This window comes from Schistocerca nitens, chromosome 2 (assembly GCF_023898315.1).
Source record: "Schistocerca nitens isolate TAMUIC-IGC-003100 chromosome 2, iqSchNite1.1, whole genome shotgun sequence".
Classification (NCBI taxonomy): Eukaryota; Metazoa; Arthropoda; class Insecta; order Orthoptera; family Acrididae; genus Schistocerca; species Schistocerca nitens.
This window is the reverse complement of record NC_064615.1, coordinates 480913659-480938245: the sequence shown is the minus strand read 5'-3', so window position 1 is coordinate 480938245 and position 24587 is coordinate 480913659.

The window sequence follows — 24587 nt, the reverse complement described above, 5'->3', positions numbered from 1 at the left end:
ACGATAAAGTAGATAAAGAACAAAAGATAATCTTATCCAAACACAAAAAGAAAATTGAAGCCTTAAAATCTATGAACAATTCAGAGTTTGATAAAAACAAACAGCTAAGCCAACACAAATTTTTTGATAGAGACATTAATACAACTGACATCCAATTTAGCAGCAGTGAACTCACTTTATTAAATAAAGGTCTGAAACATAATATTGGAACAAATCTCAATAATCATGGTGTTAAAAAACTCATAGCCTGCACAAAACTTGCTTGTGACACAGTAAAACTAGACACATGTGAGAAAAATGCAGTTGCATACAAGACAAATAAACTGCATTTACATCGGTTGGATGAATGTTATGAAAACAAACACTCGAAACCGACGTTTCACGTAAGTCACATGCAACGAAAATCTGTAACGCAACCATCTGTGTGTGGCGTGTTTATAATTATGTTTTATTTATATTTTAGGACAATTAATCTATAAAAACAAACCAAATGCCATAAAGAAAGTGTGTAAACCGTATGAGGATGAATCACAACGATTCGAAACAGGTAACGGTTTCCTTTGAATAAAGGAACTCAAAGTAAATTTGTGGCTGGTTGCTGTCCTAACACCATCAACATTTGTCTTCAAACAACAGCCACGGTCTCCATCATGTCATCATATGACAAAATTGCAATGGGAAGTTGTATAACTGCTTGAATGAGGGACAGAGGTGGACAAACGCGTTGCTGACTTGCTCAGTTTGTGAATCTCTTTCTCTTGAATAAATCATTCCATTTTTGTGAAATTGTAATATCTTTTGTTTGTCTGTAAATGTAAATCACATCCATCGATTTTATCGTGGTGCGTTGCTTTTATTTTTTGATCTTAGAATGTAAAAAGATGTAAAAGTTTCCTGAGTCTCTCTCTCTCTCTCTCTCTCTCTCTTTCACATTCACACACACACACACACACACACACACACACACACACATAATACCTCTTACTACTACACCATCATTTTCACAGTAAGGATAGTTTCGTTACATGAATTCGGTGAAGATGGCTAAGAAATGATCCATAATTAAATATCATGCTGATTATGGAACTATTTTTTTCTTGCCTTAGCAGTGTGTAATCAGGGCTTCGAGGGAATGTTTAACTGCGTTTGTCCATAATATTTCCCTGTGCTGCATTTAGATAATTGACATTCGTCTCCGGATTGGCGTCTTGCTCTTCTACAGTATATTATGTAGTTTTCGTTTCTAGTGACAGTCGTTTGATATTTTTAAATGTGTCGTTTTAAGCTTCAGTTTTCGATAAGTTATCGACTGTTTCATTATGTGTTTAATGTTAGCGTGCCCCTTCTCCCCGAGATTTTCGTTTTCCTTGCTGGCTTTCCTCTAATCTCCATTGCCAGTTGATTACTTTTCTCGAGAGGGGCTGACGTCTGCATATCTTGGGGCAAGTACCTGCACCACGTGAAAATAATGTTATTTTCCAGAATTAAATTTTCACTCTGCAGCGGAGTGTGCGCCGATACGAAACTTCCTGGTAGATTAAAACTGTGTGCCGGAGAGAGACTCGAACTCGGAACCTTTGCCTTTCGCTGACAAGTGCTCTCCCATCTTTTCTTTTCTTTTCTTTTTTTTTTTTAAATCTCATTTTGTACGATATGGTTGGTTGGATTTGTTCTGGGCGGGCGTCCCATGACACACTTTCAAGTTCATCGTTGATTCGTTCACTCAGTCTTTTCATTATACACTCCTGGAAATTGAAATAAGAACACTGTGAATTCATTGTCCCAGGAAGGGGAAACTTTATTGACACATTCCTGGGGTCAGATACATCACATGATCACACTGACAGAACCACAGGCACATAGACACAGGCAACAGAGCATGCACAATGTCGGCACTAGTACAGTGTATATCCACCTTTCGCAGCAATGCAGGCTGCTATTCTCCCATGGAGACGATCGTAGAGATGCTGGATGTAGTCCTGTGGAACGGCTTGCCATGCCATTTCCACCTGGCGCCTCAGTTGGACCAGCGTTCGTGCTGGACGTGCAGACCGCGTGAGACGACGCTTCATCCAGTCCCAAACATGCTCAATGGGGGACAGATCCGGAGATCTTGCTGGCCAGGGTAGTTGACTTACACCTTCTAGAGCACGTTGGGTGGCACGGGATACATGCGGACGTGCATTGTCCTGTTGGAACAGCAAGTTCCCTTGCCGGTCTAGGAATGGTAGACGATGGGTTCGATGACGGTTTGGATGTACCGTGCACTATTCAGTGTCCCCTCGACGATCACCAGTGGTGTACGGCCAGTGTAGGAGATCGCTCCCCACACCATGATGCCGGGTGTTGGCCCTGTGTGCCTCGGTCGTATGCAGTCCTGATTGTGGCGCTCACCTGCACGGCGCCAAACACGCATACGACCATCATTGGCACCAAGGCAGAAGCGACTCTCATCGCTGAAGACGACACGTCTCCATTCGTCCCTCCATTCACGCCTGTCGCGACACCACTGGAGGCGGGCTGCACGATGTTGGGGCGTGAGCGGAAGACGGCCTAACGGTGTGTGGGACCGTAGCCCAGCTTCATGGAGACGGTTGCGAATGGTCCTCGCCGATACCCCAGGAGCAACAGTGTCCCTAATTTGCTGGGAAGTGGCGGTGCGGCCCCCTACGGCACTGCGTAGGATCCTACGGTCTTGGCGTGCATCCGTGCGTCGCTGCGGTCCGGTCCCAGGTCGACGGGCACGTGCACCTTCCGCCGACCACTGGCGACAACATCGATGTACTGTGGAGACCTCACGCCCCACGTGTTGAGCAATTCGGCGGTACGTCCACCCGGCCTCCCGCATGCCCACTATACGCCCTCGCTCAGAGTCCGTCAACTGCACATACGGTTCACGTCCACGCAGTCGCGGCATGCTACCAGTGTTAAAGACTGCGATGGAGCTCCGTATGCCACGGCAAACTGGCTGACACTGACGGCGGCGGTGCACAAATGCCGCGCAGCTAGCGCCATTCGACGGCCAACACCGCGGTTCCTGGTGTGTCCGCTGTGCCGTGCGTGTGATCATTGCTTGTACAGCCCTCTCGCAGTGTCAGGAGCAAGTATGGTGGGTCTGACACACCGGTGTCAATGTGTTCTTTTTTTTATATTTCCAGGAGTGTAGAGGGCAGTTAACTTTCTGACCGAACACGCTGAGCTAACGTGCCGGCACCGCATCTTACAAGGGGACCCTCCATACTGTAAATCACGGATTTTGATGCGCTTCAAATATGTTGTAGAGGCACCTACCCTGAATACCTGGCCATCTGGTTTCTTAGCGACGGGCCTTGGTTTTTGAGAAAATCGATTTTGATGTTCAAGCGTGAGTATCTCAGATGGGAGAGCACTTGTCCACGGAAGACAAAGGTCCCGAGTTCGAGTCTCTGTCAGGCACACAGTTTTAATCTGCCGGGAAGTTTAATATTATTTTGTTTACCCGAAGCAGAAATACATTTCCACGTACTTGACATTGGCCAGTGAAAGGTAGAAAAAAATTGCGAATACTCGTGGTGAATTCGACCTTTTGAGCTTTCTAAACTGCTGTTCATAAAATCTGCAAAGCGATGAAGGATCATCAAAAATAACAAACTTTATTTCACATATTCCATAAATCAATTAAATCAACATTACTTCCCTAAAATCTACGAGTATATTAAGTAACCCTCACACGTCGTGACACAGAATAAAACAATGCCTGAATGTGTCCATGAGAAAGTTGAGTTGCCTGGCAACAGCCGTGCCACAGACGTTGCTTTCTTAGATCACTGCTCGGATCGACCTGCATCTAGTCGAGCGCAAATCGTTCACGAGTACAAAAAAACTAGCTTAGAACAGACTAGTACAAAACCCATACTTAACAGGGTCCTCTTTCTTCTGTGGTAGCCAGTACGATGGAGGAGGAGAAAATCTTAATTGTGGTTACCGCAAGTCAGTATCACCTCAAGGCGTGTCCAGTGTTATACGACACACCAAAGTTCGAGAACACAGTCGAAAATGACGTGAAGTGAACGTGGATCAAGAGGAATTTAAGATACCAGCCGACGACCTTGAGGTAAGATAATTGCTGCCATGAAGTAATTTCTTGCTGCATACTGTCAATTCTGTTTCTCTATAGTGTTTTTCGTTTTCATATTTTCGCTGGTTTCGAAAAAAATAATTTTTTTATTCTCTACTGTGCATCGTGAAAAGTACTGTATTTTTAGTTTCGGCAATAATTCTGAAATTTTGTCATGTTACCAATATTTTTACTACGAAATATGCCGGCTGCTGTCGATCTCATTATTGCGCTTGCTTCTGTTGATATTTTTGAGATATTGGGGATGAGGTTGACTGTGAAATTCAGAGAGTGGGTTTTACTACTCTGATATTGAGAAGATTAGAAAACCGATGACTCTGTTTGCATCTTGGAAAAGTAAAATTTGACATTACAATAGTCGATTTGATTCACTCTTGATACATACATATACACCTAATTGTTTATCGCAGTTTCTGTTTGAACTATATGGCTAATGTTTATTTTAGAATACCAACTTAGATTACTTTACGACGAATCTGTTTTTTAACTCGTAAACTCTATCGTAGTCTCCACTCCGTCTGTAAACCCTTTCGTACCAATTTCGGTTCGTTCTCTTTCCATTAAATATAGTTAATTTTTTGCAATAACCGCTTCAAATTTCTCCTTGTACATTTATGTAGCATTACTGTAACAGAGTATCGTATTCTCCACATAAGCTACACAGATAAAGCGTATTAACTTCGGTTGTTTTGCTACAAATGTGTTCCTTTTTAGTTCGTACACTATGTAGTGGTTTCCGCTCCAGCTGTAGAGCTCTTTTTCGCGATATTTTAATCGTTCTCGTTACGCTAAATGTTCCTTCTATTAACCTGTAGCTGTGCATCGTGGTTGTTACGCGTGTTACTGTTTCCGATCTGCAGAATTCGCGTAACGATAAAGGCCTCTTATCATTTAAAGACTCAAAATATGACCTATATGACGTTATAGTCGCCATGTTGATTAGATAGTTTGGTGTATTTGTGGCCTTGTTCGTCTAGTACCGCAGCCCCTTCAGCGACCTTCCAAGAGAGGCCGATCTGTAACCAACCAGCGAAACGCCTTCACTGAAAGGACGATGGGCATCATCAGATAGACAAGATCGATGAGTTACCTTGTATATCATCGAATTAATCGACAAATGATCCGCAGCTGATGGTTAAACAGACGCAGTCTAACCGAAACCAGCTTGTCGTGGAGGGAACTGTCAGTAGCAGTAACCATGGTCTGTCTACAAATACTCACTCAGCCAATCACTATGAGGCGCATACAGTTATCCTTTTGTAATCTTTGGGGAGAGTAAAGATAAAATATCAGTAGATTATGTCCAGTGACCTTCAGGCAAAAATATCAGACAGTACATTAACAACAAAGGAAACAGCACAGTGATCATTTCGACAGAGGGGAAAACGTAATTAACGTTGAAACAACAGGAGGAACGACATCAAATGTAACGATAAGTAGCGAAGAATTCTTTCTAAATAACCTAAAAGTTTGCACGCCCAGCTCCTTAGTAACGGCCCGTTAAGACTGTCCTCAACCCGAAAAGTGGATGGAAGGTTAGAACTTATGATCCCGTCGATGAGGAGGTCATTGGTGACGGAGCTGGAGCTAGGATAGGGGAAGGATGTTCTAGCAAACCGGCCTCGTCTTTTCAAAGGAACCATCGAGGAGCGTATGCGAAGGTCATGGGAGACCTAAATCTGGGTGGGCGGCCGGGGATTTGAACCGCAGCCCTTCCCAGCAGGTGTTCAGCATCTTTTCACAGCCCCTTCTCTCACGGTTCCTCAATTTGAAGGTTGATTTGAACATTGCAGTTCTGTACCAGGGGTAGTACGGTTCTTGGTGGTATGTACTTGCCTTCCTCCGTGTTGACCAACTCTACCAGTTAAAAGTGAGTCCGAACAATGGGCATTTTACGCATTATGCATTCACTGTCATAACTGAAAGAAAGTTTAAGTGACTGAAAAAAATCTAGACATTTATTCAACCCCGGACCATTCTAGTGTGACAGCTACTTAGCCGCCGAACCACATCCCTAATAAAACAATGTACATAATTCATAATTTAGACAAATCTCTGTCAGAGGAAGAAATAATATAAAAAATTGAATGTGAATTACAGTACCGATTATGTCGGTAATAGAACTCTACAAGAGTTCTCGCAAGGCGACACGGACAGGATATTGCTGCCAGTATATATAGTTACATTCAAAGAGTAGCAGAGAGCGTGCTATGTTAAAATACACGGTGTACTATGCTCAGCAGAGCCTCATACTTTCACACTGCTGCAGTTCTACAGCTGTTTGCAATATGGCCACAGCATCGGACAATACCGTAACCAAAGGGGGCCCAGCCATTGCGTTGTTGCACATAGTACTAATGAATACCCTAAACTCACAGAGGAAGTTATAACACTGCAACTGGATTTACGTAGCTTGTGCAATCAAATCCCAAATTTGTTTATTACATACCATGCCCCAACAGAACAAATAGTCCTGTCAGGGAAAAGCCATGTATAACACTAACGTCCGCTACTGTTATACCATAACCTCAAAGCTGGAGGCAGTTCGTATAATGAAATTATTTTTATTCAAGTAATTATAGTATAAAGAAGCAGAGTAGTGTTACACTCTGAGAAGAATTTTGTTATGTTGACCGTGTTGTACCTAACGGAGGTGGCTTATCGGAAGTGAAAGTCAAAATTACGTAAATATTTAAACAGTAACAAACAATATTTTACCTAGCTACACTGTTCAAAGACTAAATAAAACGGTCGCCTGCCTAATTAGGCAAGAGAATGATTAATATTCTTGTTCAAGGGACAAACACAACCTATACTTTGCCACACGCGAGTGCAATGGACTCTGTCACCTGAATACAGTACGTTAGGTTTGAGCTAACAGATCAGAACCAATAATTTGCATAAATATAACAGATAACAAAACACACTATTATCTTGAGGACTTAGTCAAACTGAATGGTCTGAATAACGTTACTCTTAATATTCACTGGAGAATAGTAAATTGGACATAGGTTTAGTACTATTTTTCAAACAAATTCCTACCTGACATGAAATATGGATATGGTTAACAGGAAATTTAGTTACTATGCATAGATTAAGTCTCTCACTGCTAAACACCTTCCTACTTAGAATGAAAATTAAATGGAGTTCACTAACAAATTACTTCTCACTGTCTTTTGAGTAAAGAAGTTAATGTTTTCATAAATAGTTGTCTTTCTATTAATCGTTATGTAGCATGAGCACAATAGACAAACTATGGATCCTGTTACAACATTAACATGCACTTTTAATACACAAGAGTAACCCGATATTGTACAGGATTTGACTTGAATAGCAATAGTAATTGAAACTTTGTATAATTAAGTAACTTTGTGCATTTGAACTACTTTCAATGGAGGGGGGGCCCTTAATCTTGACCACTATAGGAGAGTAAACTAAACACACTTTCATTACATAAGGGAAACACTTAGCAAGCATGAACATATAACTCTCAACAGTTGCAGTTCTGAACTTTTACTGCAGTGAAATACAAAATTGAGATATTTGTTAGATCGTTTCAACAAACATTATTAATCTTAGCACATTCTATTGCCATATTAATTTTAATATGCTTTCAATAAATGACACTCGGTAATCATAGTTCAAACGGAGAGGAACCTGAGAGGTGTTGTGATAAGAAAAAATCAAGATAGGTACATAAACTCAGTTATAAATTACCTTATACATGAGCACACTAACACATTCAATGAGCTGATCCTTCACTGTACATTACTATAGTTCTTCTGTTCTATTACAGTGATTGCGCAATGTGGTGGCGAGTGCATGTTGGTAGGTGGATTTGCAGGTAGAATTGCTGGACTCTGTCATTTCATGGTGGCGATGATAGATATCAATTCCAGAATAGTTCCAGCTCTTTATCCATCCATCCGAGGCATTGGAAAACGGCACGGAAAGCCTCTCTCGGCACCAGCACAATATACAACTTTTACATGAGCAGCTGACAGTTTGGTAGCTCGTCCCCGACTGACTCTTGGTTCCACCTTTCTATCCATGCCCACCACATGTTGCGCGCGGTACACGGTTCCGTTCCCGAGGGGAACCACTCCACCTTTTACATACAAAATAAGTAAGAACCCTAAGTGAGGATCAGCAATTACATAATAAAAACCAAACATATTAATTGAAACAGAATATTTGGACATATTGGTAGTTCTACACAAAATTATTTAAATAAAATTATTTAATTTTAAAGATAACCATAGAGATTATATGACAAAGACACAACATATAATTTGCTCCTATTGTACGTATTACAGAGATTACACTTCCTACACTCTAAAAGACATCAAAGGTTTTACAAAGAAAGGAGTATACAATTTTGTGTTATCGATTCAAACACATTTACAGAAGCTCAACGACGTAACGTTAAATAAAACAAAAGGCGAAATAAATCAGTAGAGCATTAGAGCTATGGTGTTACAAAGTGTGTGTCCACTGTCCAGGGATTCACAGTTCTTTGGATTAAATAGATCCAGAATATTTGAAACAAAAAGAAATTAATCGCGAAATGGCTTAAAATAACAGCAGTTATCGAGAAGCTTTTTGCACCATGAGAAACTATGCCTTACGCAGACATGATGGGAATTCCTCCGATTACACGTACAGGAGTGTACAGTGTTTTCCCCTTTCTAGTTACCGTCAGATGTCACAAAGATCCACAGCAGCATCTTCCTCCCATATATCCACTGCACCCAAGAGCGGTGCCTCAGACTAGAGCTCTCTCAGACTTTTCTACCACAGTCACTTGAGGTGAGGGCCAAGGCTGCCGAAGGAACACAACAGGACATAAACTGTTGGGTGGGTTTATACCAGTGCAACTTTTCGTGCTCATTAGGTACAGTCGTGGACAAAACGTTCGAGACCCCTCCCCTTTTCGTTATGCCGATCCGCACAGCTTTGAAGTCTGCTACACGGCATAAAAGGCAAGGCGACGAGGTGCTACCAACATACTATGCGCAGGCGTGAAATTGACAAACCATCCGAACTTTGTCAGACTGTTTTCAATCATGTGTATGACTATATTAATGCTGATTAGTATGTTAAACACAACAAGTAAATATAAGGTGTAAATGAAAGAAGAAACGCTAATTAGTATGAACTGTACTAATAAACATGAATTTCAGCTTATCGAGATAACGTAACAGTTATAGTAAGACAAAGTATCCCAGATCGTTAGAAATTAGCAAAACATTATGCGCATTCGGCTGCGAAGCGGTCTGTGTCAACGTTCAGACCAGTCATACTGGATTACCGTTGCTGACCTATCATGAAAGTGTGCAATGCGTGAAGATTCAGTTACAAATCGTTCAGTGCCACTCGTAAGTCAAATCAATTATTGACAGAAGCGGAAAAAGTAATCAGTAACAAGTATGAAATTCTACATATTTACATTCACAGGGCGCCAGTACAGAATAAAGGTAGCAATAAAACGTATTGGGGGCGCGAGAATTTCTTAAAATTGCTTTACTGATAGTCTATCTGCTTCCATCGAGATTAGAACCGAAAACAAACCAGACCTCCCTTTCAGTAGCAAACACCTTTCACTACGCTAGCAGACAACCCAAGCAAACAGCCCTCTATTATTACCCCAGACTTGAATAAGCCGGCAATTTCGCAATGAAAATGGCGAAATGATCTGCAGTTTCTGTTGCTTAGAGCTTTCTGGACTCAAAAACAAGAATTTTCTACCTTTATGTCACCGCTTACGTGACAATCATTCGGGATGTTTAACAAAATAACAAAATACTGTTATTAAGCGAGTAAATTTAGTAGGATAATTCTGCACCACCCCAGGAAATAAACAGCTACATAGCTGCCAAACGTATTCTACAATGTTTCGAATTCTCCATTAGACTCGCCACAGCCCGAAACCGTTCATTAGCCGAAGTGTTTCTTAAGGTACCTAGCAATGGCAATGCTCGCACTTCTAAAACGCGGTGGCATTAATAATGGGATCTGAATTACCACGTGTATAGGCAAATGGAATTTATTTGCATTCCTGTAAACGTGATTTGGATCGAAAGCATATCTACGAGTAATATGCTGATGTATCGACTGCAGCTAGAACATTTCGAATAAAGAGTAGGGGGAATTATTTATGCGGCCCTCATCTTCAGTAACTGTCGTAGCTATTTTCGTTATTAGGATTTCGTCACCTAAATCGGCAAACATGGAACCCTACTAGTGTCACTCTCTTCACCGTTTAACTGTGTACCCAGCCCTTAAAACCCATTTTGCTAACTCGTAACGATCTGGGGGTACTTTGTCTTACTGAAACAGTTATGTTATCTCGATAAGCTGAAATTCATTTTTATTAGCCAGTTCATACTAATTAGCGTTTCTTCTTTCATTTATATCTCACATTTACGTGTTGTGTTTAACACATTAATCAGCATTAATATAGTCACACACATGATTGAAAACAGTCTGCGAAAATTCGGATAGTTTGTCAATTTCACGCCTGTGCATAGTATGTTGGTAGCACTTCGTCGCCTTGCCTGTTATTCTGTGTAGCAGACTTTAAAGCTGTGCGGATCGGCATAACGAAAAGGCGAGGGGTCTCGCTCGTTTTGTCCACGACTGTACATGCGGCCGATGTGCGAAGAGGCAAGAGGCAGGCGCCGGAATCTCCCCTTCTCAGTCGGAGGGGCGCTTGCAACAGTCGTGTGCCTGTCCGAGTTTCTGTTCACTTAGTTGGGTGACCGTCCGATTACGCCGCGTGCTGTTAATAATTTTTCCTTTGCCTTTACGGCAGAGGGGGCGGGAGGCGTGGTGGAGTAAAGCCCCTGATCACCAGTCTTTAAACCGATGTTTTGGGTTAAATTCCAAACCTCTCCGCGGTGTCTCATGCAGTGAGGGCGAGCGAAACTGTTGATGGTGATCGGTTCGTCGGATGGGGATGTTAAGCTCGGCGCCTCCTTGGTGCTCTTCGAGGGGAGTGGGCTATGTGGCAGCAACGGCTTCCACACTGTCCCGTTTCTCATCATACCCACACCAACATGACACTACACACACGCACACAGCTCTCATTCTTCGCGATGGAAAAGTGCCTGCGGGCACGAAGAATAGGGAAAACCTTCCCAAATAGGTGGCAGAACCTGCACTTCGGGGTCACCCAGCAATTCACGCCATACGATTTTACGTCACTTGATTTGGTGATTTTTCTTTTACTACGTCTTACTGTTGAAAGATTCAGTTTTCGTAAGCACTCAAATTTACCTTTTCGTTGGGACTTTGGCCGAGTGGTGTAAAGAGGAGTATATGAAATTTGAAGAGTACTGTCGTGGATTTCCTCGTTTGTTATTGGGTAATTATGGGATTTATAAAGACAGAGCAAAAATAAATGACCGTGTGCGGTTACTCACACGTTACTACAACCTGGAAACGAGAAAGGCAAACTTGAACTCAGTAAAAGGCCTTCATACATAAGATTGACTACGGCACCCTTGTTGTACAGAAGCCGTTCTGGTTACTTTACGAACCGCTCTGATTTATAAACAGTTTGTTTCGACGAGAGCAAATAAAAGAATTCTGAAATTACGCTTACGATTGTCATATCTGCTTCCACTGTAGAACCCTTTGTTTTCCGTCCAAAGCACCCACACATTGTGGGAAATTCCACCCGATTCAGAAGTCTGCGTGACATCCAACTACTCTTTTCTGAAGTATGGAGTATGAAGGTAAACAAGAAACAAAAAATATCAAATTAAACATTTTTGAAAAAATGAGAACTTTTATGTCCCCACACCACACACACATACCCACGCCAACGCTGGTGGGTTTTGACTGACGTGTATATAAGCGGATATCTGTTAACACTTTGAGTGTTTCCATTCCTCACAGCGTTGTTCATTCAAAAATAAACACACATTCTCATATTCTTCGACCGTTAACTCTAAACGTTAAGCATCAAATAAGTAATTCGTTTTCCAGAGAAAAAAAAAACATTAATTGGTCATCAACTTAACTATCAGCTTACCTTAATGTAGTATTAGCTACACACGGTAGATAAAAAAGAAAGTGTCTTACATTTTATTGAACTGAATTACCACATTCCAGTCACACAAACCGTACCAGTGTCTTTCAGATCCTCAGCAATATTTACAGGTTCCAAACATAATCCTATCTGAAAATATTGGCCTCTACAGGCTACCAACGCTCGTCTTTCAGGTGCAAGCGTTACATGTCTGACATAATCTCTGTGTCCACTGCTTGTACACTATGTGATCAAAAGTATGCGGACACCTGGCTGAAAATGACTTACAAGTTTGTGGCGCCCTCCACCGGTAATGCTGGAATTAAATATGGTGTTGGCAGACCTTTAGCCTTGATGACAGCTTCCACTCTCGTAGGCATACTTTCAGTCAGGTGCCGGAAGGTTTCTTGGGGAATGGCAGCCCATTCTTCACGGTGTGCTGCACTGTGGAGAGGTATCGATGTCGATCGGTGAGGCCTGGCACGAAATCGGCGTTCCAAACCATCCCAAAGGTGTTCTGTAGGATTCAGATCAGGACTCTGTGCAGGCCAGTCCATTACAGGGATGTTACTGTCGAGGAACCACTCCGCCACAGGCCGTGCATTATGAACAGGTGCTCGATCGTGTTGAAAGATGTAATCGCCGTCCCCGAATTGCTCTTCACGAGTGGGAAGCAAGAAGGTGCTTAAACATCAATGTAGGCCTGTGGTGTGATAGTGCCACGCAAAACAACAAGGGGCGCAAGCGCCCTTCATGAAAAACACGACTACACCATGTTGTTGTTGTTGTTGTGGTCTTCAGTCCTGAGACTGGTTTGATGCAGCTCTCCATGCTACTCTATCCTGTGCAAGCTTCTTCATCTCCCAGTACCTATTGCAACCTACATCCTTCTGAATCTGCTTAGTGTATTCATCTCTTGGTCTCCCCCTACGATTTTTACCCTCCATGCTGCCCTCCAATACTAAATTGGTGATCCCTTGATGCCTCAGAACATGTCCTACCAACCGATCCCTTCTTCTGGTCAAGTTGTGCCACAAACTCCTCTTCTCCCCAATCCTATTCAGTACCTCCTCATTAGTTATGTGATCTACCCATCTAATCTTGAGCATTCTTCTGTAGCACCACATTTCGAAAGCTTCTATTCTCTTCTTGTCCAAACTATTTACCGTCCATGTTTCACTTCCATACATGGCTACACTCCATACAAATACTTTCAGAAACGACTTCCTGACACTTAAATCTATACTCGATGTTAACAAATTTCTCTTCTTCAGAAACGCTTTCCTTGCCATTGCCAGTCTACATTTTATATCCTCTCTACTTCGACCATCATCAGTTATTTTGCTCCCCAAATAGCAAAACTCCTTTACTACTTTACGTGTCTCATTTCCTAATCTAATACCCTCAACATCACCCGACTTAATTCTACTACTACATTCCATTATCCTCGTTTTGCTTTTGTTGATGTTCATCTTATATCCTCCCTTCAAGACACCATCCATTCCGTTCAACTGCTCTTCCAAGTCCTTTGCTGTCTCTGACAGAATTACAATGTCATCGGCGAACCTCAAAGTTTTTATTTCTTCTCCATGGATTTTAATACCTACTCCAAATTTTTCTTTTGTTTCCTTTACTGCTTGCTCAATATACAGATTGAATAACATCGGGGAGAGGCTACAACCCTGTCTTACTCCCTTCCCAACCGCTGCTTCCCTTTCATGTCCCTCAACTCTTATAACTGCCATCTGGTTTCTGTACAAATTGTAAATAGCGTTTCGCTCCCTGTATTTTACCCCTGCCACCTTTAGAATTTGAAAGAGAGTATTCCAGTCAACATTGTCAAAAGCTTTCTCTAAGTCTACAAATGCTAGAAACGTAGGTTTACCTTTCCTTAATCTTTCTTCTAAGATAAGTCGTAAGGTCAGTATTGCCTCACGTGTTCCAGTATTTCTACGGAATCCAAACTGATCTTCCCCGAGGCCGGCTTCTACTAGTTTTTCCATTCGTCTGTAAAGAATTCGTGTTAGTATTTTGCAGCTGTGGCTTATTAAACTGATTGTCCGGTAATTTTCACATCTGTCAACCCCTGCTTTCTTTGGGATTGGAATTATTATATTCTTCTTGAAGTCTGAGGGTATTTCACCTGTTTCATACATCTTGCTCACCAGATGGTAGAGTTTTGTCAGGACTGGCTCTCCCAAGGCCGTCAGTAGTTCCAATGGAATGTTGTCTACTCCGGGGGCCTTGTTTCGACTCAGGTCTTTCAGTGCTCTGTCGAACTCTTCACGCAGTATCGTATCTCCCATTTCATCTTCATCTACATCCTCTTCCATTTCCATAATATTGTCCTCAAGTACATCGCCCTTGTATAGACCCTCTATATACTCCTTCCACCTTTCTGCCTTCCCTTCTTTGCTTAGAACGGGGTTGCCATCTGAGCTCTTGATATTCATACAAGTGGTTCTCTTCTCTCCAAAGGTCTCTTTAATTTTCCTGTAGGCAGTATCTATCTTACCCCTAGTGAGACAAGCCTCTACATCCTTACATTTGTCCTCTAGCCATCCCTGCTTAGCCATTTTGCACTTCCTGTCGATCTCATTTTTGAGACGTTTGTATTCCTTTTTGCCTGCTTCATTTACTGCATTTTTATATTTTCTCCTTTCATCAATTAAATTCAATATTTCTTCAGTTACCCAAGGATTTCTACTATCCCTCGTCTTTTTACCTATTTGATCCTCTGCTGCTTTCACTATTTCATCCCTCAAAGCTACCCATTCCTCTTCTACTGTATATCTTTCCCCCATTCCTGTCAATTGTTCCCTTATGCTCTCCCTGAAACTCTCTACAACCTCTGGTTCTTTCAGTTTATCCAGGTCCCATCTCCTTAAATTCCCACCTTTTTGCAGTTTCTTCAGTTTTAATCTACAGGTCATAACCAATAGATTGTGGTCAGAGTCCACATCTGCCCCTGGAAATGTCTTACAATTTAAAACCTGGTTCCTAAATCTCTGTCTTACCATTATATAATCTATCTGATACCTTTTAGTATCTCCAGGGTTCTTCCATGTATACAACCTTCTATCATGATTCTTAACCATAAGCCTCTGAATTTTACTGTTTACACTACACATGCTGGCAGATGACGTTCACTGGGCATTCGCCATTCCCACAACCTGCCATCGGATCGCCACATTGTATACCGTGATTCTTCACTCCATACAATGTTTTTCCACTGTTCAATCGTCCAATATTTACGCTTCTTACACCAAGCGAGGCGTCGTTTGGCATTTTCCGGCGTGATGTGTGGCTTATGAGCAGCCGCTCGACCATGAAATCCAAGTTTTTTCACCTCCTGCATAACTGTCATAATACTTGCAGTGGATCCTGATGCAATTTGGAATTCCTGTGTGATGGTCTGGATAGATGTCTGCCTGTTACACATTAGACCCTCTTCAACTGTCGGCGGTCTCTGTCAGTCAACAGACGAGGTTGGCCTGTACGCTTTTGTGCTGTACGTGTCCCTTCACGTTTCCACTTCACCATCACATCGCAAACAGTGGATCTAGAGATGTTTAGGAGTGTGGAAATCTCGCCTCCAAACATATGACACAAGTGTCCCCCAATCACTTGACGACGTTCGAAGTCCGTGAGTTCCGCGGAGCGCCCCGACTTTTCTGTTGATGGCTCTGTACTTCTACCACTAAAAGCCACTTCCCCTTCCTTATTGCTTCTTGAGCATCAACAACAAGAACAACAATGTCGCTTCCATTCCTAACGGCAGCACCACTGTCACCGCACATTTCAGAGCCGTCAATGCTTTCATTAAACGTTGTTAATATTTCACCACGATTATTAATATTACTACTGCTGATTGGGCAGTTAAGACATGCATTTTCACGATTAAAAAAATTTTCGGCTAACCTTGTAACTTGAATGGCTCTTTTCATATTGTGTGTGCCACTTAGCTTCTTCAAGCAGCTCATCATGATGGGGTATAGTTAAAAAAAAGAACTCCCACAACGATGGCAAATGATAACCAAAGTAATGTCAACTTGTGTACACTAATCGATGTGAAAAACAACTATGCGATTGACACTGTCAATCGTCCTTCAGCTGAATTGAACAATGAACGAAACGCTATGCTAGCGAGAATCCTGCTGCTTTGGCCTTCCATGTTTTCAAATTATCTGCATTTGTTTTTGTGTTGCCACGTCTACACAAAATACAGCACCGATCGAGGTTACTCGGTACCGCGTTTCTTCCTCCCCTCCCCCCTATTTCGCCTTTGCACTGATAGTCCCGTCTGCGGGCAAAGGGAATGCGATAGTGCAAAAGCTCAAGGAGCTAACGGCGCTAGTAAGACAAATGAAGCAACTGAAAATTGACTATAATCAAGCGCAACAATCACAGATCACTTATACGGATTTTACGAAATCCACAATCGGAGAATGCTTCAACGTCCTAATGACAGCACCATCGGCTCACCCACATACGGGCTGGCTAAAACCTTCTAAAGCCCTCTGCGGATTTCTGCAGTCATTGTGTGAAGAACCTGGGGAATTATGACAAGTACTTAAGAACCTACGAAGCCGATGTAAGATAGATTGCTGGCCACTGAAATTGCAGCATCAGGGCTGATAGCAAATAACGAAATTTTCTTTGTTGTGCGTATACAGTGCAATAGGAAGAATACATGATTTAATTTGTGCCTCACTGGGGATATACAAGCAGCGAAAGTATAACTGCCACCTATGGTAGCAACAGCGACTCAGCTGGGCTTCATAGCCGGCCGGTGTGGCCAAGCGGTTCTAGGCGCTTCAGTCTGGAACCGCGTGACCGCTACGGTCGCAGGTTCGAATCCTGCCTCGGTCATGGATGTGTTCGATGTCCTTAGGTTAGTTAGGTTTAAATAGTTCTAAGTTCTAGGGGACTGATGACCTCAGATGTTAAGTCCCATAGTGCTCAGAGCCATTTGAACCATTTGGGCTTCATATCGAAAAAGTGAGGATGACAGATACGGGTACAACACTCTATGCCGATTCTGCTCCATACGAGAGTTCATCAATCGTAGTAGCTAGCTTATGGTGGGATGCAAGTCTCTCCGCAACCGATGACCAGAGGTTTCTAATGGGCGAGAGTTCTGGAGGACGTGCAGGCCAGTACAATAGTCGAACAGCACGGGCAACATGCAGTCGTGCATTGTCTCGTTCGAAGGTAACATCAAGGAGGTCTCATAGATATTACCGGCTATGCGAAACGGAGATGATCATGTTGTGAAGCCAACGACATCTCATAACATCACGCTGGATGCTCGGCTCGTATGACGGTGAATGCAATCTGACACCGTTTGTTCTCCTTAGAACCTCTTCAGACGCATACGTCCATCATGATGGTGTACACAGAACTGCAACTCCTGTGGACAAACGTAGTGCCACTTCTGTGTTCAGGGCCTATTCGTCGACACATTTCCACACAACCGACTTATTATTTGGTGTCACCACCCTCCCCCTCCTAGTTCTCCCTTGTACGCTGTCACGCATGTGTTGTTTCACTATTAACTGTGATATGCGCTGTATAAAAATCTTGCATCTGGACTCTCCTGCTCCCCCCCCCCCCCCCTCTCAGCTTGGCGCCCCAAGCTGCCACTACTACACTGAGGTGGCAAAAATCATGGGATAGCGATATGCACATATACAGATGGCGGCAGTATCGCGTACACAAGGTATAAAAGGGCAGTGCATTGGCGGAGCTGTCATTTGAACTCAGGTGATTCGCGTGACACAGCTTCCGAATAGATTATGGTCGCACGTCGTGAATTATCAGGCTCTGAAGGCGCAATGGTAGTTGGAACTAGACGCACGGGGCATTCCACTTCGGAAATCGTTAGGGAATTCCGCTATCCACAATATCAAGAGTGCGCCGAGAGTACCAAATTTCAGGCATTACCTCTCACCGCAGACAACGCAATGGCCGAAGGCCTTCATTTAACGTTCGAGACTAGCGGCGTGTGCAAAAAGTTATCACTGCCAACAGACAAGCAACACTGCGTGGAATAACTGCATAAAACAATGTGGGACGTACAACGAACGTATCCGTTAGGACAGTGCGGCCAAATCTGACGTTAATGGGCTATGGCAGCAGGCGACCGACGCGAGTGCCTTTGTTAACAGCACGGCGTCACCTGCAGCGCCTCTCCTTGGCTCGTGGCCATATAGGTTGGACCATAAACGACTCGAAAACAGTGACCTGGTCAGACGAGCCTCGATTTTTGTCGTTAAGAGCTGATGGTAGGGTTCAATTGTGGCGCACCACGAAGCCATGGACCCAAGTTGTCAACTAGGCACTGTGCAAGATGGCGGTGGCTCCGATTGGTGTGGAGATTGTTTGCGAGGAATGGACTGGCTCCTCTGGTCCAATTGAACCGATCGTTGACTGTAAATGATTATGTTCGGCTATTTGGAGACCATCTGCAGCCATTCATAGACTTCATTTTGCCGAACAAAAATGGAATTTTTATGGATGACGACGCAAATCGTCATCATGGTACAATTGTTCGCGACTGGTTTGAAGAACATTCTGGATAATTCGAGCAAATGATTTGGCCATCCATATAACATTTATGGGAAATAATCGAGAGATCATTCCGTGCACAAAATCCTACATCGGCCAAACTTTCACAATTTTGAACGGCTACAGAGGCAGCATGGCTCAATATTTCAAGTCCGCAGCTCGTGCTCTAGTGGTTAGCGTTGCTACCTCTGGATCACGGGGTCCAGGACTAGACTCCCGGCCGGATTGGGGATTTTCTCTGCCTGGGGACTGGGTGTCTGGGTTGTCCTCATCATTCCATCTTCATTCATGAAAGTGGCTAGACTGGAGGGTGTACGGATTGGGAATGGGTACGGGCGCAGATGACCGCGCTGTTGAGTGCCCCACCAACCAAACATCATCATCATCATCATCAATATTTCAGCAGGATACTTCCAACGACTTGTTTCACTCCATGACACATTCAGTGGCTGCACTTCGCCGGGCAAAAGGAGCTCCGACACGATATACGAGGTATCCTTTGACTTTTATCACTTCAGTGTATATCTCCCAGTACAGCTATTTGAAATTCACAAAAAAATGCAAACAAAGCGTCTACGTGTCAGCACCATTTTGGACCCTGAAGCCATACATTACAAACAAAAATTATGCTTCTACAGGTGTCGGCAAATTCCGAACCACTATCTTTACCCATTTCAATGGTCACTCGTCGCTTAAAAGCTGTGAGTAATGACAGTATGGTGATGTGCCTACAGAAGTGGTTTCATTGGGATACTATTTACAGTTACGGGAAAGATCTTGCCAGTTTACAGGCAATCAATATTGTAACATCAGTATATTGTTTCGCTCCGAACTCTCTAGTGCCTATTCAATCAAATTTTGTTGTAAATGGAATCACTATCGGTGAGTGAAAAATCACGTATCACTCGTTTACACCGATAACACTCCATTCTACACTGTTAGTGCGTGAAAATCCTCCAAATCAACACGGTGAACACTCGATTCTGTTACAGTGCACTAGCCACAAATGCAACAGCACAGCAACACTCAATCATGTCTCGGCTTGCTAAACAGGAACACTAGACAGAAAATACGGAACAATGCATATCAGTATTTGACCGTAAATCCAATCACTAAACGACAATAAGTGCTTGATCCCAGCACAGTCCTTGCAGTGAAATATTACTGTCACCCAACGAATTATTTAAGTCCGCTCTTTACACCATCACAAAGCCTGATCTCTATCACTAGCAATTCAGTGATTCACAATGGTAATCTCTAGACAGTAATCCACCCGCGAGGACTCGTAGAACTAAGCAAATAAACAACAGTGGTCAAAAGAATTAGGGGAACATGACTTTGGGTGTGTGCCATACTCAACTGAGCAATAACCGATGATTGGGTATTTTATCAAATTACACCTTTAGCTTTCACTAATTAAGTACACAGCAAAAAATCATTACATCCTCGTTCATTTACATAACAAGAACTTAAATGTCCGACAGGTATCTAAAAAAAGGTGGAAACAATTATTCATCCCGCTATCCTGGGTGCTTTTCATTGGACTTTGACAGTGTCAATAACGTGTATGCCCACCGTCAGCGTTTTTCACCGTCTGTCGCCTACGTGGCATGCACCATACAAGTCTAGGGAGGTCACCTCTGCTTACCGTTCGCATTCTTCTGTGAGAGCAATAGAGAGTTCTTGGAGTGTCTGTAGTGGAGGAGGACGAGCACGAAGACGTTCTGTCAAGCAAGTCCCAAACATACTCGTCGGGGTCCAGACTGGGACTCACCGTTGGCCATTTCATTGCTTCAGTGTTCAAGCTCCGCAAGACAGCCCTGGTGACGCCCACCAAACGCGCCCTGGTATTATCGTGCGTGAAAAGGAATACAGGACTACCATCATAAGCAACCAGACACCAGATGGTCCAGCAGCATCTGCTCCATGTACTGCCTGGTGGTACGACGACCATGGACAACGATAAGATACTTCTGGGCAAACCTACCACTACAGGAATTTGTTTCACTGACAGTATTTTACAATACGTAACGGTAAAGCTTCTTCTTAAATTGTGAATTAATGTCAACCACTTAAGTCTTAAAGTTGATTTAACACTGAGTCGGCAACACAATTTTAGTTGACCCTTCTCAACTCTGTTTTGTTTCCATAGAAGCAAATACCCTTCATATCTCCCTTAGTTTCTTTCCCAAAATATTTGCTATGAAAGATTTTTGTAAATACTCTACTGGCCATTAAAATTGCTACACCAAGAAGAAATGCAGATGATAAACGGGCATTCGTTGGACAAATTTATTATACTAGAACTGACATGTGATTACATTTTCACGCAATTTGGGTGCATAGATCCTGAGAGATCAGTACCCAGAAGAACCACCTCTGGCCGTAATAACGGCCTTAATACGCCTGGGCATTCAGTCAAACAGAGCTTGGATGGCGTGGACAGGTACAGCTGCCCATGCAGCTTCAGCACGATACCACAGTTCATCAAGAGTAGTGACTGGCGTATTGTGGCGAGCCAGTTGCAATGCCACCATTAACCAGACGTTTTCAATTGGTGAGAGATCTGGAGAATGTGCTGGCCAGGGCAGCAGTAAACATTTTCTGTATCCAGAAAGGCCCGTACAGGACCTGCAACATGCGGTCGTGCATTATCCTGCTGAAATGTAGGTTATAGCAGGGATCGAATAAAGGGTAGAGCCACGGGTCGTAACACATCTGAAATGTAACGTCGACTGTTCAAAGTGCCGTCAATGCGAACAAGAGGTGACCGAGACGTGTAACCAGTGGCACCCCATACCATCACGCCGGGTGATACGCCAGTATGGCGATGACGAATTCACGCTTCCAATGTGCGTTCACCGCGATGTCAGCAAACACGGGTGCGACCATCATGATTCTGTAAACAGAACCTGGATTCATCTGAAAAAAATGACATTTTGCCATTGGTGCACCCAGGTTCGTCGTTGAGTACACCATCGCAGGCGCTCCTGTCTGTGATGTAGCGTCAAGGGTAACTGCAGCCACGGTCTCCGAGCTGATAGTCCATGCTGCTGGAAACGTCTTCGAACTGTTCATGCAGATGGTTGTTGTCTTGCAACGTCCCCATCTGTTAACTCAGGGATCGAGATGTGGCTGCACGATCCGTTAGAGCCTAGCGGATGAGATGCCTGTCATCTCGATTGCTAGTGATACGAGGCCATTGGGATCCAGCACGGCTTTCCGTATTACCCTCCTGAACCCATCGATTCCATATTCTGCTAACAATCATTGGAGCTCGACCAACGCGAACAGCAATGTCGCGATACGATAAACGGCAACCGCGGTAGGCTACAATCCGACCTTTATCAAAGTCGGAAACGTGGTGGTACGCATTTCTCCTCCTTACGCGAGGCATGACAACAACGGTTCACCAGGCAACGCCGGTCAACTGCTGTTTGGGTATGAGAAATCGGTTGGAAACTTTCCTCATGTCAGCACATTGTAGGTGTCGCCACAGGCGCCAACCTTGTGTGAATTCTCTGAAAAGCTAATCATTTGCATATCACAGCATCCTCTTCCTGTCGGTTAAATTTCGCTTCTGTAGCACGTCATCTTCGTGGTGTAGCAGTTTTAATGGCCAGTAGTGTATTAAGCACCTAGGAGAACACTATACTCTCCTTCTTATTTGAAGATTTTACTTTACAATGTATCTAACATATAGGTCTACCTTTCCAACAGTAGCCTGTTTGCTTCTTTTCGCGGAATATTTCTCGTCAGTAACATATCACAATTGGAATAAACGTCTACTTTGATCATCTGCTTCGTTTTACTTTTGAAATACAGTTTGAGGTGTTTAAAGCATAGAAGCCTACACCATGCTTTGTGATATACCAGTAGGTAGTTAGTTAGACAGTTAGTTAGCTAGTTTCTTGTTACACGTATCATTTGCATAATAAACCTTAAAGTGTGGAACCAGTCATTTTATATTAACATTATTTTTTAATATTCCTCCGTGCTGATCCATACTATTAGTTTTTAAAAATGTTAAAAACAGACTGACCGACAGATGTCAGTAATTCCTAGTCATCACCATTTACATAATTAGGGTAATAGATAGTCTTCTGTGCAATGGGAGGAGCTGTCAAAGAGAAACGTTCTCAGTTTAGTTTGAAATTTTACTTTGCTGTCCGACAGGCATTTTCTGTCACTGGGAAAGTGATCAAAACTTTCGGTTGCAGCGTTGTGAACCCTTGTTTGTGCTAAAGACAACCTTAATGTGGCGTAATGAACGTTTTTTTCTTCTTCTGGTATTGTTTGTAATTTGATGTAATGATTGTCCCTTTCTTCTTCTGATATTGTACTTATGTACATAATTATTCCAGTCGAGGTGCAGTGGATTATTTACAACAAACTTCACGAGGGAATAACTATACTGTGAAGTGTAGTAGATTGCTACTCACGCTGAGCGGCAGGCAGGCAAGACGAAAAGAGTGTTCGCACACTATTCGGCCGAAGCCTTCATCAGAAAGGAAGCAAAGTGCGCTCACACACACACACACACACACACACACACACACACACACACACACACACACACACACACACACATTCATACAATTATAAAAAAAACCTCACAAATACATGATCACTGTCTCCAGCTGTTCTAGCTAGAATCTTTTTTAAAGAGCGAGGATATGTGAAAAATGAATAATTATCGTCAGGAGGAATATAGGGCATGAGATGCTGCAGCAACAACCTGAGCAGTCAAGTTGCCGTATGTTGCGCGGGGACGAGGCTGACGATGTAGTGTGGCTCGGATGTCGGAGCTTTAGCGGTTTGGAAGGCAAAATAAAACACAGGAAAGAATAAAAGTAAACAGCACAGCCATAATTCAGTTATACAAAAGAAAATATTGCTTGAAGGGTTCCGCTTAGGAATGAAAAGTGATTCCTTTAAACTTGAGATTACGATCGGATTAATAACTGCACCCGTAAACGACACAAGCTGACATTTTTGATGAAACACCTTGTAACTTTCCCACAAAATTATTAATTAAAAATGAACCATGAATAACCTCCCCATGGAAATAAGAATTTAAATGAATTTCAAATATTGTAACCACTGAACAAAATTGGTTCCCTTTATAGTCTCCGTGCAGAAATGCATTCACATTTAATGTAACCACAAAATTCTTTTCTCATTTAATGCTAAGTTCGAAACAGAAAAATTCCTAAACCCAAAAACAATAAAAAAAAATTCAGTAACCTGGTAAATTTTATGACGACAGCAGCGCTGCGCCTCGGCCCTGTATTCTTAATAAAAAAAGCAAAAATTCTTACCTCAATAAAAACTGCGAATATATCTGCTCTTACATAAAATTTTTTTGGCACAGCTCCGCGCAATGCTGGCCTATGCTTTGTGATTCATGAAAGGAATGATCATCCAATGGAAAGAATCTTTAAATTGAAATGAATCCTTTTTTTTAAATTACTTTATATTATAAAAATTATTATTGGGGCATTTTTTAAAAGAAATTGGATGACAGTTAACATACATTACTAGATATGCGCAAGGCTGCTTCTTTACCTTCTAGAATAATACTCATCCTCCAGAGTCGCGACCAGAGCAGACTGCACACAAGTTCAGACACGCGCAGCCACGCGCAGACTACTGTCGACTACTGCCGACTCACGCAAACTACCACTGACTACTGCAGATTACTACTGACTAGTGCCGACTAGAGACAAGCAACAACTAACTACATACTGCTCTCTGGTCAGAGACTCTCCTATGTCTTGCCTGTTGCAGGCAGCGCATATAGCGCGTACCTCTTACAACCTGTGTCTCCACACACCAGATGCTATTTTGGATACGACCACAAAA